This window comes from Polyodon spathula, chromosome 15 (genome assembly GCF_017654505.1).
Source record: "Polyodon spathula isolate WHYD16114869_AA chromosome 15, ASM1765450v1, whole genome shotgun sequence".
Classification (NCBI taxonomy): Eukaryota; Metazoa; Chordata; class Actinopteri; order Acipenseriformes; family Polyodontidae; genus Polyodon; species Polyodon spathula.
Window position 1 is genome coordinate 33,832,539 of NC_054548.1, and position 9,713 is coordinate 33,842,251.

The 9,713-nt window shown below is 39.9% G+C and overlaps 1 pseudogene; it reads right to left on the bottom strand.

The window, feature by feature from the left end:
• Positions 1-5,223: 5,223 nt before the first annotated feature.
• LOC121327795 lies at positions 5,224-7,162 on the bottom strand (annotated as a pseudogene).
• Positions 7,163-9,713: the final 2,551 nt, after the last annotated feature.

Consider the following 9,713-nt stretch of genomic DNA (forward strand, 5'->3'; position numbering starts at 1 on the left):
GTGGAAACACGTCATGCCACGATCAAAATAAATCACTGAGGACTTCAGAAGAACAGTTGTTAATGCTCATCAGTCTAGAAAGGATAACAAAACCATTTCTAAGGATGTGCGGCTCCACCAATCCACTGTCAGACAGATCTGCAAATGGAGAAAATTCTAGACCACAGTCACTCTATCTAAAATCTCTAAGAACAAACCAGAAAATCATCAAGGAAGTCACAAAGAACCCCAGCGTAACATCCAAGGATCTGCAGGCCACTCTCTCCTTGGCTAATGTGAGTGTTTGATTCAACTATCAGAAAAAGACTGAAGAAGAATGGTGTTCATGAAAGGATTGCCAGAAGGAAACCACTGCTCTCTAAAAGTTCACCAAAGAGCACATAGATGATCCACAAGGCTTCTGGAACAATATAGAACTTTTTGGCCTCAATGAGAAACGCTATGCTTGAGTACTAAAGGCATCACATCCCTCCCCCCTCAAGATGTTTGATTGATTTATGACCCTGAAGCCCCCCCCGGGGGGGAGGGGAAGGCCCCCCCCACCTTTTTTGATAGGTGTCAAAAAGGTCTTCCCTTATGACCCACCCCTTTTTGACAGTTGTCAAAAAGTACCACGTATTTTTTTTTTCCTGACATTAACAGGATATCCGTCAAAATATACCAACCCTAAAAATGGCATCTGTTTCGACATGAATCCTAGTTCATATAAATTGCACAGGAGATCCTCTGAAATAATAGCTTTAAGCCATTACAGAAAAACATAATTTGACACAAGTGTCTTGAGTGCAATATGTAATATTATGGGCTATTACATAGAAAAATAAAAATAAAAGGAAGAATAAAGAGGGGCAGTGTGTGTGCATTTATCTTTTGATAAGGCAAGGAGCCCTCTAAAATAACAACCAGAGCTGTTACTATTCAGAAATCCCCCAAACTGGTCAAAAGAGCTTGGTCGTCAGTATGTAATATTGTAGGCTATTACATAGAAAACTGTATTTATCTTTTGACATCTCACAGAAGTTCTATGGCAATAGCTTGAACCATTATCATGCAGAACACCCCCTATTTACATCATGGTTTCATAATCAGAAATAGACTGAAAATTAACCTTAATTGAATGAAGAAAGTCCACTAGATGTCCCCTATTAATTAGGAGATGTGGCCCCGTGGTGGGCATTAGAGCCTTCCCATAATCCCTGACCTAGTGAATTAGCATACGTCCCCCTAGCGGTCGATTTTGGTATGGCAGCGTTCTCATTATTTTCAAAATAAAATCTAAAAACTTATTTAATGTTCATTTAGAAGATAACAAATGTTACCACTTCATTCTTTGGCTTAATAGGGTTATTTTAAGACGAAATAAGACATCATTATGAAAAGGGTTGTTTGTTCTGGTAAACTGAATATATGGTGGTTAAACGCTGTATCAGAAAGAAAAGCACAGCCGATCGTCTCTGTTATATCAGATGAGGAGATGCCTGATTATCACTGCTTATAAGGATATATTTTTAAAATAAAAATGTTCTAATTGAGAGGAACGGTAGTTCCTCGTACAAGTTAGAAAAACTTATTTTGAAACTACCTTGAGTCTCTATGCAGCTCCAAGAGTTTTGCTGTTTTCACCATTTTGCAGCGGCAAAACTAAATCACTTAGAATTACCATCTGTACCAGTACCAAAAGACTGAAACTTTCTTACATCAAATGTGATAATAACGTAAATACCTGTTTTACACAATGAGCTATAAGTCGTCAAACTAAGGTAAAATTGTAAAAATTGTAAAACTCCTACATCTTCCGTTTATTATTTATAAGAGTGTGTAGCGACTATTCCAACAGAAAAGCAAATAACTGGACATCTACCAATGATGTGATTCCACATGTTGGTCAACGTCAAAATAAAGCAGGGAATGCAAGCAGTTTGACATCCACACCATTTATATTAAACAATGATTTATGTTTTAAAACAGCACATATGACAGAAAAAAAATAAATTAAAATAAATAAATAAATAAATAAATAAAATAAATAAATAAATAAATAAATGACGTGGTTTGAATTTGCAGTATGCCATGCTTGACGAGCACACCGCAGTAGCCCACTGCACCACCTGGCAGTTGTTGAAATGCGTTAATTTTCGAAGCTTACATCCATGCCTGACCAGCTTTTGCTGAAAACCTAGGTTTCTGCTCGATTTCTGCCCCATTCTAGAAATGCTCTATTTTCTGAAAATTTCTGGTTTCCTGTTTAGTAGAATCTAGTGCTCCGGTCAGATTGTTCCCCCAAGAACTGATCTAGAATCAGTGAGAAAAACGAAAAATACCTTCTCATTTAGTCCTGATAGCTGGAAGGCAAACTGTACCTAACCGTACCTAACCGTACCCTAACCTTAGCCTTAGCCAAAACCTTGTACTATTATATTCTGAAAATCGTTTACTCTGTTTTTCTCTCACTGATTCTGGATCAGTACTGCATTTATAGTTCCTCATTTAACACTAGAACTGTCGGGTTTATGTCAGCAGTAGTCATTTTGAGGGGTACATTTTAAACAGCTTTGATATAAAAATGAAACGCAAACTATCACATACAACTCAAAATATTTATTTATGAACATTATATCTAACATTTGCTTAGCAGAAATAATAAAAAATAAACATAAAAGTCTTTATTTTCGAAATTCTCGCATATAATGCATGACGTAAAAACTTAAAAACTAATAAAATAAACATTTCAAAAGAAGACATTGTGTAAACAGATGTAAACTGATATGTACATACAAAATTATAAAAACGAAGTAATTATTTACAAAAATAACAAGGCTTTTTTACACATTAGTCTACTGTACGACTTCGAAAAATGAAAACTACTAAAAAATACATTTCAAAAGAAAATATTGTGTAACCAGCTGTAGACTGGTTATATGTAGTCCTACATACAGAACTGTAAAATCAAAATCATTACTTATAAAAAAGAAAATAACTCTGTTCACATTGTGTAACAGGAATATGCATTCAAGGAAACATACTTCAAAATAGCCCCCATATTAGCACAATCCACACAGATGTAATGCTTATCAACTTGTTGTGTGCATTTACCACATACTGTTCTTTCACACTGGGCACAGATATCATACGTTTTATTTTTATTGCATTAGTTACTTGTCATTGTTTTCTGTTGCGTGTGTCACTTGATGCACACTGTATCCAGGTTGAGCTGCGTTTCTCTGCCGTTTTGCAGCTTTCTGCCAAAGCTCAGTGGCTACCATCATTTTTCCCTGTGCATACATTGTACAAAATGAAGAAATTGACAGCTGCCATATCCAGTACATTGTAAGATACAGCAACTGGAAACCGGTGATTGCTTTCACAGAGTACTAAGTTTTGCGCAGATGGTGGAAACTCTCTTCGGGCTTTGTTTACTGTTCCAATCAGGCTGTGTTTTTTTTGTTTTGCTAATTACAGTGAAATAAAAATTGTCATTGGTAAAATTCATCCCTTTTCCTAAGCAGGGCTAACTCAGCCTAAGTAACACATTGCCACCCAGTCTCTGACCAGCTGGACGAGTTTCATCTTTGCACAGCTAGGAGTAGGGTCTGCTGCCAGCCAAAACCTGATCCCAAATTTGACAGGCTTGTTTGACATGTATTGTGCCCACTGACACATTGCTTTTGTCAGAAACAGCTGCTTGTCCATGTATTGTTTTATGTTTAGCTTGAAACAGGCAATGCTATTTTCAGTGAAGTTGTTACAAATTCCTGCTGCCAATGCAAATACATCTGTAGCTGCTCTCAAATCAAAACGCAAAAATATCAAGATTTCTCAAAAAATTTGTTATATTTTAAGACAGCAGATTATATGCTCACAGTAGACAGCCAGGCGGCAGTTCTCCAAGGAATTGATAAGATTACAATAGAGATTTGGATAACACATATCTAGACTTCAAGAGCAATATTTTATATAAATACATACTGCTGTAAACTTAGCAGAGATAGAGATAACAAACGGACTTGTATACATATACAACATAGCGTATTGTAGGTTATATTGACAAAAGAATGTATTGTAACATTGCCATTCTGACTTTCAAATGGCGTGGAGTGATAAAGTGGAGCGAAGCGATCAAAAAAAGGTTCCAAGTTAGAAGCAAGAATTATGTGAATCTTGGGCCCCAGCACCTTTCCAATTGTGCCTATTTGCTTGATGCTTGACAAGATTGGTCTAATTGCTTCTCCTAACTTGGATTTTTATGTTTGATATCACCCCTTTAAATGGCTGTTATGTTTTTCTAACTTGTTTTTTTTACATCATCCGTTAGATCTTAAGTCTAATGCCATAACCACTTGGACCCAATGGTATCCCTCTGAAGCCGGCTTAAGGCTTTAGAGTAGGAAAGTGTTTTGTATTTTTTTAAATTATCAAACCTTTTTTGAAAAACTTCTATTTTGGGTTGGTTATAAATGACATATGTATATTAAAATATAATTTAGAAAAATGTGAAAATAAAAAATGTTTGCTAGAGGAGGGCTTCAATCCCTCATACTCATTGCTGAGAACTGGCACACTCTGGAGCCCCGGCCGCCTATAGGATGTAGATTTATTTGAATTTATGTAGGGAGCTAGTTTAAAAGATTTATGGTCAAAATCATCCCCATCTTTTTTGTCAGCAGTCATTCAAAAGAAGAATGTCAGTCAAAATAGACCCACCCCTGAAAAAAAGGGGTCTTCTGAGGCATGTTCTGTGTCGACGTGTTTTTTGATTTTCCAGAGAGCAGGCATGTTTGCGCATGTTATAGGGGTATGACATTATCGACGGAGGGCGTTCTTCAGGGTTCTAAAAATAGGAGTCTCTTATTTAAGGTTCATAATGTTTAAAAGAGAAGAACCGTCAGCATGGATTCTACAATGCATGGATACTTTTCAGACGATTCTTCTGATGAGTGGTTTGATTTCAATTACGTTCCAGAGAAAAGGGATGCTGAAGATCCAGAGGCACCGTGGTATTGGTGTGAATCTGAAAAGGTGTGTTTTTTACTTTCTTACAAGCTGCCGTGCCAGAGTCTTCCTACTGACCAACCTGTGGAATCAGATGTTCCCGACAAACCTGTTTTTATACCGCTGGCTCAGGATCTTCCTACAACCCCTCTAGAGGATCAGGATGACCCCGACAGCCTTAACAGAGTGAAATTCACAAGAATCCTCAAGATTGTTCAGGGACTCCTGGCCTCTTTACTGGAAGTTATCATAGTCCGTGATCTGAAGAAAAAGTGTGCTGGTTACGCTGTGGACCAACCCAGCCAAAAAAGACACAGCTGTCTTTTTGAAGTAGACTATGGTTATTTCAACACAGAGGGTCTGTCTGTCTAAACTATCAAATTCCTTTTCAAAGTCAATAAAGTTGACATAGAGGGGAGAGTTCCACTCCAGTGACTGTTCCTAGATGATGTGCAGCATCTGGTCAGTGCAGGATCTATCCTTGCCAAAGCCAGCCTGCTGATCTCGGAGCTGGGGATTGACAGCGTCCTTCATCCTGTTCAGTAGGACTCGGTTGAACACCTTTCCTGGGATGAACAGCAGCGTTATCCCTCTGTAGCTGGAGCAAGAGCTGAGGTCGCCTTTTTTCAGGAGCTTGATGAGGTAGCCCTCTTTCCACTCTGAAGGAACTTGCTCCTCTTCCCAGCTCTGGCTGAAGATTGGGTAAAGCATCTCCACGCTGGTCTCTGTCAGTCTTCAGCGCCTCTGCCGAAATGCTGTCTGGTCCTGCAGACTTGCCGTTCCTTAGTTGCTTGATGGCCATGCGGATCTCCTCCTTAGTAGGTATACTGCAGTCGATTGGCAGGTTGCTATCAGCCGGCTGGATATCCGGTGGTTCCTGTGGAGCTGGTCTGTTCAGCAAATCCTCAAAATGCTCCATGCATCTGTTCTTCTGGACCTCTTCATCTGGTATTGTCCTCCCTTCCTTGTCCTTCACGGGTCTTTCTGGTTTGCTGAACTTTCCTGACAGCTTCTTGATAGTGGCATACAGGTTCTGCATGTTTCCCTGGTGAGCTGCTTCCTCTGCTTTTGTTGCCAGCGACTCCATGTAGTTGCTCTTGTCTTTCTTGTTGCTTCTCTTGATGCTCCTGTTCACTTCATAATACTCTTCCTGTGCCTTGGCTTTTCCGCGTGCGACTGTTGTTGATTGCTGCCTTCTTCATTTTCCTCTTCTCTGTCATCTTCAACGCTTCTACAGACATCCATTCCTTTTGGTTGTGTTTCTTGATGCTCAGGACTTCTTGACAGGTTGATGATAGTGCCTCCTTTACTCCTTGCCATTTCTCGTCGATGGTCTCTTCCTCTAGCAGCTCTTGTAGGACCTGAAACTTGTTGGAGAGTGAGATGGTGAACTCTTCTAGCTTGGTTGGGTCTTTCAGGAGCATGGTGTTGTAACGCTGTCGTTGGTTGGTCCCTCCTATCCAATTCCTCTCAACTTAACCTGCAACTGGGCAACAAGGAAATGATGGTCCGAAGCAATGTCTGCTCCTCTTTTGACACGTACATCCTGAAGAGATCTTCTGAACTTCTTCCCGATGCACACATGTTCAGTCTGGTTCTCCGTCGACAGGTCTGGTGATACCCAGGTCACCTTGTGTATCCTTCTGTTATGGAAGAAGCTTCCTCCGATGACCAGGTTGCCTGTGGTGCATAGGTTGGCGAATCGCTTCCCATTTTCATTCATCTCACACAGCCCCTGCTGCCCCATGACGTCCATGTTGATCCTCCTCTTTTTGGTACGGAAGGAGGCTGTGACGATCTGTGGGCCATGTGCCTCCCACCCAATGAGCGCTCCCTGGGCCATCTTGGATAACATCAAGGCGACTCCCTGGGTGTGCGGCGCATCTTCTTCCTCATGCCCCGAGAACAGCAGCAACTCCCCTGTGGCAAGCCTCCTCTGACCGGAACCAGTCCATCTTGACTCGTTGATTCCAAGAATAGCAAGGTTGTAATTCCTCATCTCGGCAGCCACTTGTGCAGTCTTTCCTGCTTCGTACATGGTGCGCACATTCCATGTTCCGATGATGATGGTGGTCCTGGTGGAGATGATGGTCATCGGCCTTGCAGCTTCCAGAGACTGGCTTTCACTACCCGGTGTCATAAAACCTCCAGCTGGAGATCCATCCTCTCCCATTACCAAAATGCTTGTTGATGTATCTGCTGGCGTTTCTGTAGCAGTGGGTTTTTCTACGGGGAGGGGTCGCTAGCCCCTCGCCCAACCCTACTCCTTTCTCATCATGGGCTTGGGACCTGCAATGGTGGAGTTAAGGGGTCTCCAGGATTGTAAATTTCATTACACAAAGGGAGCTGTCAAGAGGGATCAAAACTCTTTTTACGTGACTCTACCCAGTAATGCCTCAAAGGATATATTTCCAAAGAACACTGTAGCCGATTTTACTATATGATTATCAAAATCTGTGAATCTACAAGGAAAATGGGAAGTCGGATTATCAGAGATCCAATACCCTTATACATGGGAAAATATAAATCTTACGAGAATAGATTTTTTTTACCCGCCATGTAGATACTTATCTTAAAACATTATGTAAAATAGCCACTGGTTATTATGAGTCCGTAAAGGAATAAATAGCCTCAACAAATAATGCTTTAAAAGAAAGAACGGTTGACCTAGAGTTAATATATAAAGCTATAGAAAGAAAAGTTTATATATTTGGAGATAACAAATTGGAACTGTATACAGAGGGCCAATTAGGAAGGATATTGGGACTATACTTGACTCATAAGAGGGGTATTTATCCAGCTGACATCAGAGCCAGGTTTTACACATTGTTTGTATATACAGACATAATAACCCAGCAAGCAGTGGGGGATAGCTACATCCCTCTTCTAACGTGTGTTTATTTTTACATAAACCTTGTACTTTTTATATATATTTTATACATGTCAATTGCTGTGGATAAACTTATCAGCCAAATCAATCAATATGATGTGTATTTTTCTAGCTTACTACTTCTTAATTTATTTTCTACATTTACAATACCTTAGTGAGCACGAATATTATTGGGGACCAACACAAAAGATCTAACTTTAATGCAGTTTATTATGCAGCTAATAACAAATCTGCACCATCCACACACAACCACACAAATACAGACAGCCCTTCCCCACCCCAGAGCACTACTCTCCCTCTCAAGGTGACAGCCACATATTACACAAATAACACCGGAAGGGTAGTAACAGTTACAGGGTAATGCATTTAACAATATTGGAACATTACAATAACCAATAATGAAACACAACGATAATAATTCAGCTTTCCCCTACCATATTTCTCACTGTCAGCATCGTCAGCTACACATTAACCTCTGTAGAAACTGGCTCTGCGTACTGCACTCCATTCGCCAACAGGTGGCAACGGCAAGTCAGTCCAGCCATGCCCGTCAATACTCTGCGTGTGTTAAAGATCAGCGGTTGTGTTCTTGACTTAATAGATATTCCTAAATATACTCCTAAATAGATATATTAAATATCCTGACGGCTTTGAAAGTCAGAATCGCAAACATAAAAGAAAGTTATAAGCACTTCTACCTAGAACTGCCAAAAGTATTCATTTTGACGGTGTGTTACAATACATTCTTTTGTCAATATAACCTACAATACGCTATGTTGTATATGTATACAAGTCCGTTTGTTATCTCTATCTCTGCTGAGTTTACAGCAGTATGCATTTATATAAAATATTGCTTTTGAAGACTAGATATGTGTTATCCAAATCTCTATTGTAATCTTATCAATTCCTTGGAGAACTGCCGTCTGGCTGTCTACGTGAGCATAGTCTGCTGTCTTATAATATTACTATTACAAGAATTTTTCGAGAAATCTTGATATTTTTGCATTTTGGTTTGAGAGCAACTACAGATATATTTGCATTGGCAGCAGGAATTTGTAACGACTTCACTGAAAACAGCATTGCCTATTTCAAGCAATACATGGACAAGCAGCTGTTTCTGACAAAAGCAATGTGTCAGTGGGCACAATACATGTCAAACAAGCCTGTCAAATTTGGGATCAGGTTTTGGCTGGCAGCGGACCGTACTCCTAGCTGTGCAAAGATGAAACTCGTCCAGCTGGTCAGAGACTGGGTGGCAATGTGTTACTTAGGCTGATGTAGCCATGCTTAGGAAAAGGAATGAATGTTACCAATGACAATTTTTATTTCACTGTAATCAGCAAAACAGTTGAATAAAAAAAACACAGCCTGATTGGAACAGTAAACAAAGCAAGAAGAGAGTTTCCACCATCTGCGCAAAACTTAGTACTCTGTGAAAGCAATCACCGGTTTCCGGTTGCTGTCTCTTACAATGTACTGGACATGGCAGCTGTCAATTTCTTCATTTTGTACAATGTATGCACAGGGAAAAATGATGGTAGCCACGGAGCTTTGGCAGAAACATTTCAATCAGAAAGCTGCAAAACGGCAGAGAAACGCAGCTCAACCTGGTCTGGATATCAAACTGCTTGCATTCCCTGGTTTATTTTGACATTGACCAGCATGTGGAATCACATGATTGGTAGTTATTTGGCTTTTCTGTTTGAATATCACTATGTAACACAATTTTTGTTCCTGGGTAGTAAGTGTTATTTCCCAATTGCTTATGCCTCAAAAGTGTAGAAAATGGCTATTCCCCACAAACTTTGCTTTTGTGACCAGGACAGTGATATTT